Below are 9,851 nucleotides of genomic sequence, written 5' to 3'. Positions count from 1 at the left end.
TCAGAGCAGACAGTGAGCAGAGACAGCTTGCAGTATCCCATTAGAGGAAGGGAAACACAGTTCATTAGTAGCTGTCATTTCCTGCCTGCACTACTGATTTTCCATTCAATGTGCAGAAGCTGTAACAAAGAAGCTGGGCAGATAAATGGTAGCTTGATTCTGGGCCTGAGCAGAGATCCATTTAAACTGACAATGAGGACTTGAGAGCAGTGGTAGAAAGCCCTCATGTTCAGTTTCAGTCACTGCCTGTTGGAGCAGAGCTCCTAGGGCTGGAGTTCACTGCCACAGCCACAGCTTCTGAACTCCCAGTGAGCCCTGGATCAAGCACGTGTAACACCTCACAGAAAGAGTTGGTATGGGCAACTGTGGACAGATAGTTTATGTCCTTCCAAAGAGAGCATTCTGTTAAATTCAACTCAGTCTTATATGTGAAACAACCCAGAAACCTTTGAGAGGATAGATGACCACATGGACAGAGAAATCCAGCTGATATAATCGACTGGGATTTCCAAAACCTTTCAGCAAGGTATCCCAACAAAGGCTCTTATAGAAGTGATGAAGCTATGGGATAAGAAGGAAGCTTCTCACTCAGAATCCTGAAAAGACACAGAATGAAAAAGTTATTTGTGCCCGGGGCCTGTGTTATTCAAGCTATTGATAAAGCAAGGAAAAGCAGGGAACAGGAAGGAACACAATGTTTCCCAATGACATGACTATTCCAGGCACGAAGGGCACCCAGGACAGCACTTGAGGGTAAAAAGCCTGCTACTATTTGGGAGATTGGATTTCAGCCTCTACTCCTGTTACGGCCTGCCCCACAAGGCAGAAGTAACTTTTGTTTTTCTGCTAATAAATCCCTTGGGGTGAATTGAAGCAAATCGATACTATATGATCAGTGTTTACATATATATATATATAAAATACATATACATGTGTATATATGTATATATAGGGTTTACTTTAGTACAATTTGGTTGCAAAGGAAAACAGATATGTAGCCATTTTGGTTATTATTTACAGTTATATGGCAATCTAAAGGCATAAAGATATCACCCAAGAAAATGGGTAAGGGAAAAGAGAGAAAGAGAGAATAAGAGTTAAAAGGTGTAAGGGAAAAGATGGAAAGAAAGAGAAAAAATAAGAGTTTATGTTCACCACCAGATGTCTCTGACAAAGTTGGTTATTGTCCCTGGTGTCTTGGTCTGTCAGGGAATGGTGGGGGAAAGAAGCCCACAAAACATAAAGTACAATGGGTTTATATACCCTCAGACCCCTCCTGGTGCCTCTCCCATGTGTGTGTGGGTGCTGTTTCTGCAGAGGTATGCTGGTTTTGCAGAGGCTAGAGGTGCTGGGTTTTGCACAGTCATTATAAGGCTTGGATGGGAGGTGCTTCAAGGCCCCTCTGCTAAGAGCGAGCCTTCTCTGGGGGACTGATGGGTGTGTGCACACAAGGCCTCCTTTGACGTGGCCTGGCTCAGAGGGATAAATACACCACACCCAGAGACTCACCCACGTGCCTCCACAAAACCTCCAAATCCATCCAAAAGGAGGCTGCCAGTCATAACACAGCTACCAAACGAGGTAGCCCAAGAAGACACAGGTATATACACATAGTTATTGAATCCCATTGTTTTTATGGAAGAGATGTGTGGGTTGCCACAGTAACAGCACTACTGGACTTCCCTGGGAAAGCTGGGAGAAACACAGGCTAGCATACACAAAAACTTTGGAATTGGAGACCAAAGGAGTAAAGTTAAGCTTAGCTAATGTGTGAGGCCGAGAGCTGTGTGGTGTTGTTTACATACTGGAGGGAAGAGTTCTTGAGACAGGGACCTTGACAGGCTTGAGAGATGGGCACATGTGAACCTCATGAAGTTCAACAAGGCCAAATGCAAGGTTCTGCAGGTGTGATGGGGCAATCCCAAGCACAAATGCAGGCTGGGCAGAGAATGGAATGACAGAAGCCCTGAGGAGAAGGGCTTGGGAGTCACTCTTATGGTCTCCCTTTAACCTCGCTCAAAACACCAGTAATCACAGTATTTGCCCCACTGAAGTGGATGTGAAAATGGAACTGTGAACTCAATCAAGGCCCACTAGGATCTTCACTGTACACACACAGAAGCAGGGCTAAGGGACATTCTGCCACTCACCTCCGTCCAGTCTGGAAACTTGTAAACTCATCAGCTCCATTTTCTGAGGAATGCAGCTCATTTGGAAAAACCAGTATTTCTAGTTATTCTTACAGAACAAATTCAATCTGTGCTATGCTTCACCTTTAAAGATCTGAAGAAACTTCTAAGGGGCAGTGAGTGTTCTGCTCACTCAGAATACTGATAGTCATCAACCAGCAGCCAAAATACTGACAGGTACAGGTGTGAAGAAGAGCTGCCCAGCAAAGTCTGCTTGGGAATGCTGAACCTCAGTGACTGAGGTAAAGCAGGAAACACAAGGACATCAGGCCTTCTGCTGTTGAGCTGCCAGGTCACTCACTGCCTGTTTGCACAGCTTAATGATGGCCACAGTCACATGATACTATGATTGCACTTACTGAAAATAGCACAGGGCCAAGGAACCAGTGGAGGTAAAAGGCAACCAAGAAATTTCAGAAGGCACTATCAGGATGAAAAATAAAATATGAGAAAAGGAAATGACAAATTGGAGAAAAACATGTAACACTTAATCTCACAGTGAAATGCCCCGAAAATACTCCTAGGCACCTTCAGTGCACTTATGTGACACATTCCGAGGAATGTTTTATCAACATAACCATGTACTTCCTTAAATTTACACAATAAATCCCAAGGTGTGTTACTTATAACACCTCTGTCAGTGAATTCTGATCTGTCCCATGTACTAATGCTCTCCTGATGAATCTGAGACTGAGAATGTCCACTGAGCAAGCAGATAATCAGCACCTGAGTAAAACAACATTGAATGAGACACTGAAAGTTACTCTTTGTTGACTTAAAATTTGTTATCATACGTGGAGAAGAGGAGCCATTTTCTTCTGACACGCTGTTTTTTGAATCAGGCTGCTGTCACCTGCTAAATGCTGATGCAAATTGAGGAAATAATTGCTTTACAAGAGCCCATAAAGGATGATCTCTCAGAGAAAGTTTTAAATAAGTGCAGCTGATGTGTTCCCCATATGGATTGCAGAGGACTGTGGATCTCTGATAATCTGAAAAAGAAATACCACACTGTCTCTCCCCAGCACAAAAGCAACATTCCAGGAATAGTATCAGCAAAAGAATCAGTAACCGGACTTGGAAATCTATTACATTGACAATTTTGTCAGAGAATCTCAATTCAGCTGCTCTGTTCTATGAATCCCTCTGGAACTCCAGGAATATGCTGCCAGTGCCCTCAATTTCTTTGTCTATGTCATTAATGAAGATATTCACTGACAGTGGTACCAAATCGGACCCCTGAGAGACACCACTGGTCACTGATGTCCATCAATACTTTAAGCCATTGACCACGACCCTCTGGATATGACTGTCCAACCAATTTCTAATGCACCTAAAGTCCACTCATCAAATCCATCTCTCTGTTGTGGGGGACCATGTCAAAGGCTTTACAGAAGTGCAGATAATTTACATCTGTAGCTCTTCCCTTATCCACTGTTGTAGTTAGTCCATCATAGAAAGCCGCTAGGTTGGTCAGGCAGGATGTTCCCCTGGTGAAGCTGTGCTGGCTGTCCTGAATCCCCTCCCTGTCTTCCATGTGCCTTAGCAGAGATTCTTGGAGGATCTGTTCCAGGACCTTCCCAGGCACAGCGATGCGGATGACAGGTTGTCGGGGTCCTCTTTTCTACCCTTTTTAAAGATGGGGACAATATTTCCTTTTTTTCAGTCACCTGGGACTTCACCTGACTGCCGTGGCTTTGCAAATATGATGGAGAGTGGCTTGGCAACTACATCAGGCAGTTCCCTCAGGACTCTGGGATACCTCTCGTCAGGTCCCACAGACTTATGTAGGTTACTCACATGGTCACAAACTTGATCTTCTCTTACAGTGGGAGGACTTTGCTCCCCCGGTCCCCATCCTGCCATCCATCCCCCCAGGAGGGGTGGGGAGAGAGGCTGCCAGTGAAGATTGAGGTAAAATAGTTGTTGAGTACCTCAGCCATCTCCTCATCTGTTGTTATCAGCTTTTCAGCATTGTTTATTGGGGGGGGTAGCACCTTCTTTGACCTTGTTTAGAGCTCAAATAATGTCCTTGTCCCTTGGGTTAATTTCAGACCTTGAGCTACAAGCCTCCTGGAGAGAAAGGTGTGTTCCCAGCAGTCTTTAGTGGGGTGAGCAGGGAATCTTCTCAGGACAGGGAATGCAAGCACTGCTAGAGCACCTCAACGCTATGGCAGCTGTGCTACCTGGTGATATGTCACCATCATTGCTTCATTTCTGACCTGTTTCCTTCCCTGTTCTTACTCAAGAGGCCTATTGCCCTCCTCACCCACCCTGTAACAGGAGCTGTCCGGTTGCTTTCATGTCTAATGGAAAGTGCATTCAGAGTGTTGCCTTCTCAGCCAAGACCCACCGCCCAGCAGTAGCAATTGCTTCCAGAGAAGTCAGCTGAGAACTTCTTATGAAGTGTCTGAGGCACTGGGCAACTTGGGCATCCACTCAGGCACAGCCCACCTACAAATTAAGGGTCTGTCCTCCGTCCACTCCTCTTACCTTTCCAGTTAGATTGATCCTTCTTCACTGAGATGCTGTCTTTTTCAGGCTGCAGGAAGCCATGTAAGAATGTCACCACTAGAAAGAGAAAATATGACCAATAGAAAAAGCTGTTAATCAAATTCCCTAAAGGAAAAAATAATTCACTTCTGTTTTCCCTGCTGTGAGGTCAGGGAAGACCTGCAGAAATTGGTCCACGAGTGGAGAAGCAGTATGAGGAGATGGTAAAAGGCCATTTAGATCTCTTCATGGTTATTCTGAGACAGGATATATCTTAACCAAATAACCCACAAACACCTATACGGAGTAGACATGGTATGCTAGGTGTGGGGAGAGCACCCTTCCTATTTAAGTCCACATGACTGCTGCCCATCAGGAAAACAAACAGGCTCCAGCATCAGCCATGTCTTAGCAGAAGGGCAAGGAAGAGTTTTCCTCTAAGGGATTAGGGTGCTGGTACTTCTGTTGAACTTGGGCCAGCATTCCTAGGGGTTCTTCATTTACACAGAGGATGGCTGTTTGAAGAAACACTGCTCAAGTGGAGGTTGGGCATTACATGTCACACTGCCCATGGGGTCTCAGAATGCCTAACAAATAGGAATGCATATATGTAGCTGGTGGTGTGAACTTAACTGACTGTGAGTAGAGTCAGGGAGAGGTAATGAGCCGACTTCCATTCAGATTTAGAAAGAAAAATGTCCCAAGACACCATTTGTAGGTGGGAAGGAGGTTGAGAGATATGTAAAGGAGAACTCAGAAAACTGCAGACAGCACATTCCAGAAAGGAAATTACCTTAAGCTGGCACAGGGGAGATTTAGATTCGATATTGGGAAAAAAGCATTCAAAAGAATTCATTGTTAGGGTGATCAGACATTGGACTAGGCTGCCCAGGGAAGTGGTGAAGTCACCACCCCAGAGGCATTCCAGAGGCATCTGAATCTGGAGCTGGGTGGTGTGGTTTAGTGGTTTATGAATTGCAGTGGTACTGCTGGGTGTGGATGGTTGAACTGGGTGATCTTGAACGCCTCTTCCAACCTTGATGGTTCTATGACTCTTTGATTCTTCAATCCTATGATATATATATATAGAAAATTAAGCTATTAGAGAGCATCCGAAGGAGGTCAACAAAGATAGGGAAGGTCCTGGAGGGAAAGCTGTGTGAGGACACTGAGGGCACTTGGTGTGTTCAGCTGGAGGAAACTGAGGGGAGACCTCACTGCAGTTCCACCTTCCTGGGCAGGGGCAGAGGAGGGGCAGGGACTGAGCTCTGCTCTGGGGGGACCAGGGACAGCAGCCAGGGAAGGGCTGGAGCTGTGCCAGGGCAGGGTCAGGTTGGATCTCAGGAAAAGGTTCTTCCCCCAGAGGCTGGATTGGGGCCACTGCCCAGGCTCTCCAGGGCAGTGGGCACAGCCCCAAGGCTGCCAGAGCTCCAGGAGGGTTTGGCTGATCCTCTGGGGCACAGGGGGTGACTCTGGGGGATGGTTCTGTGCAGGGTTCGAACTCAGCATATTCTAGGATTCTGTGATCCTGTATTCCATATATATGCATATACATGCAGCATAACGGACAACCATTGGAAACCTGCACTTCTTGCACTTTTATCTCTGTTCATGCTGGAAATGCTTGAGTTCAGTGCTGAGCAAATGCCATCTCTACCTGTTACTGGAGAGAAGTTTACATATACCTTTATTTTTTTCACTGAAGAAGTGCCATATAAAATCACCCATGAGAGACATCATCCCATTTACCCTGTGGGTAGGAAATAAGGGAGTGAGGGAGGGAGGAAGGAAAGAAAGAAGGAAGGAAGGAAGGAAAGAAGGGAAAGAAGGGAAAGAAGGGAAAGAAGGGAAAGAATGAAGGAAGAAGGAATTGTTGATGCTTTGATGACACACTACATCCCAACTCTGTTGTAGTTGCCAATCCAGCATCCAGTGCTCTCTGTCAAGTCCATCTTGCTACACAGTAGTCTGGAGCTAGATTTGCCATGTCATGTGGTCCACTGCTGGTTCACTGATGTACTGATCCCTACAGGTGTGCTCTGCTAATCCTGTCAGCATGTCTGTCAGCAACACCAGCATCCTGCAAATCCCACAGGAACTGCTATTTCAATGTCATCTTTGCTTGCTTTCAATAATCTTCCTGATTATTACTTGATTAGTTACAGTCATCTTTCAAGGAACGTTTTGTTCCACCACACCAAGCACAGCCCACACAGCTGTAATTGCTTTATGTTGACTTCTACTGCATGTACCTGGGGATTGAGGTATCAATGTAGAGCTCTTAGAATGCAGAGGCCAACTTCCATGCTGAGCACAGAAATTCCTGATAGAGCTGCATTGCAACTGCAGTTTCCTTTTCCCAGGGTAGACAGCATATACCTTTGTGCTGTGGAGTTGTATCTGCTGCTAGCATTTGACCAGAGAAACCTTCTGCCAAAGGACAACCTCCTCCACACCTTCCAGGTACGTGCAGGATTAGGTGGGACAGTGTGTTGTGTGCTACAGCTCTTCTGCACCCTGAGCAGTCCAGCAGCCTTTGCACCTTTCTTTCTGGAACCTTCCATCTGCAGTTTTCTGGGTTCTCCTCTACAGATCTCCTGGCCTCCTTCCTGCCTAAAAAAACATTCTGTGATTCTGTTTTATGGTTCTATATGTTTTAGGACTGAGTGAACCCTCAGGAAGTTTGCAGACAACACCAAGCTAAGTGATTGAGCTGATAAACAGTGGGAAGGGATGTCATCCAGAGGGACTTTGACAGGCTTAAAGAGTTGAGACCCCACCTGTAGTGTTGTATTCAGCTCTGGGATCCCCAGCAAAGGAAGGACATGGACCAGGTTGAGCAGATGCAGAGCAGAGCCACAAAAAAAGATCCGAGGCCTGGAATGCCTCTCCTATGAAGAAAGGCTTAGTGAGTTGGGCCTGCTAAGCCTGGAGATGAGAAGGCTCTGAAGAGACCATATAGCAGCTTTCAATATATAAAGGCAGCCTATAAGATGGGGAAAGACTTCTTCCAAGGCCTGTGGCAATATGACAAGCGGAGAAGGTTTTGCATTGAAAAGGGTAGATTCTGGTTAAATATAAGAGTGACATTTGTTAAGACAAGGCCAGTGAGACACTGGAACAGACTGGCCCCAGATTACAGGAATGCCTCATCACTGGAAGTGTGCAAGCTCAAGCTGAATGGGGCTTTGAGCAACCTCATCTAGTCAGAGATATCCCTGCCCAGCAGCAGTCTTGCACTAGATTATTCTTTTAAGGTCCCTTCCAACCCAAACCATTCTGTGCTGCTGTTCTCTAAGTTCTGTACGTCCAAGGCAGTCCGAGAGACAGTCAGTCCATTGCCCAGAGAGACAGGGCTTCTGATGTGCCCCTGCACTCACTGTTTTACACAGGTTGTTTCTGGGCTCCTCCTGGGCAGGACAAAGGGTGTTTCCATCAGCCTCCCCCCTCCACCGCACAGGGAGCCCACAGGTGAGCTCTGGGTTTGAACTTCAAAGAAGTGTGTGCTTTTCCTTGGAACAAGCTGTTCATGCCCGGGCCATTGCTTGGTGTTGGATCTCCTTGGATCACAGGCACCATTTGTTCTGACCTTGCCCCTGTGCTCTTCCCTGAGCTTTATCCTCTGAGCTCTTTTAGCAGTCAAAATGCCAATGACCAGGAGAAGAGCATGTTTAGAGCTGACACTGTTTAAACAGCTCAAGTGACAGTGCCCTTTTTCCTAGAACTTGGCCAGTCACCCTCCCAAACTACTGGCAAATTCCCCCTTTCTCAGAGTACAGCATTGTACAGGACCTGCCTGTAGCTCTCCTGCTCCAGTATAGGCAGCATGGTGTTGAGAGCTCTTGTTGCTGGAACTGTGTGAATGTGGAAGAGGGCAAGATCTTTGTAATGGGATGGGAGTGGTGGACCGAGGGTGGATCAGAGTGTAGGGGATCTCAGACTGTGTGCTGTGTGTGATTGTGGGTAGAGCTGGTTTTGGCTGCAAGGGTTGGGTATTCTTGGAGTTGTAGGTAGTGAAGGGCTGACTTGGTTGAGGGCATTGCTTGGTATATGTTGAAAATGGGCATATGAATATTGGCTCATTAAAGGTTTCAGCCCTTTAAGGCATGTTAGCACTTCATGTTTGTGTGAGAGGAAATGGGAATTATCATGGTATATTTATTGAGCATACATCTCAAAGGTATTTCCTGGTCTATGTTACTTTTGCCTCTTTGTGTCTCTTAAGCCTTAGAGTATCTTCAATAAAGTTTGAGAAACAGAAATAATTTTTTTATATGAATAATTTCCCTGGTAATAAAAGTGCTAGTCATCAAATGTTACACATTTCTTCTGTATCAGCTCTGTAATGAAGCATCAACTTTTCACAACACAAAATTACTTGCAAAAAAGCAATAGCATTTTATATTTTGCATGTATGAGACAGTATGAACAATTTGTTTGTTTGAAACTAGGATGACTTTTCTCATATATCACATATGACTGACTACTGTCATCATAGTGAACATTCCTCTAGTATGCACATTTTGAATTTTTTAATTTCTTCAGTGAAGTTTTAAAATAAAGTGCAGATTTATTCACATAGATATTTAATTGCTCTTATATCTAAGGAGTCACCTTTCACACTCTAAGCACAAACTGTCTCTTGGATTCCTCTGTATCTGATATTGCGGCCAGAATCTTGGCCCACAATATATCTGGTTTTCTCCATTTCAATATAATATATAATGAATTACTGAAGGAGACTGAATCATGATTTGTCTTTTGTAGAACTTCCCTTTCTAATGTTGTAAAGGCAACCCTAAATTCATAGGACCATGAGTACAAGATACGTTATATTATTTCGCTTTTACATCTGGAATAGTAATAGTACAGAAATGCCAAAGAATCTCATCTGGATCAAAGATTAAGTTACCTATAGAGGCAGTAGAAGAAGCAATAAATCCTACTTCCAAGTTCTTTAAGTGCCTTGACTAGTCCAGATCCCAATATTAATAGCCCTGTCAGACTATTTATAGGAAATGTATCCACAGGAATGGTAAGATGCAAAACATTTCTAAATATATCAGGTCAAATCAAATGACAATTATGCCATTAGTTAAGTTTGCCAGACAATATTTTGCCAAAGATGGTTTGCCAAAATATATTTTGACAGAAGGAAAAGGAAACATC

This window comes from Manacus vitellinus, unplaced genomic scaffold (genome assembly GCF_001715985.3).
Source record: "Manacus vitellinus isolate BGI_N305 unplaced genomic scaffold, ASM171598v3 scaffold_24_pilon, whole genome shotgun sequence".
Classification (NCBI taxonomy): Eukaryota; Metazoa; Chordata; class Aves; order Passeriformes; family Pipridae; genus Manacus; species Manacus vitellinus.
Note: the sequence above shows the minus strand (reverse complement) of the source record.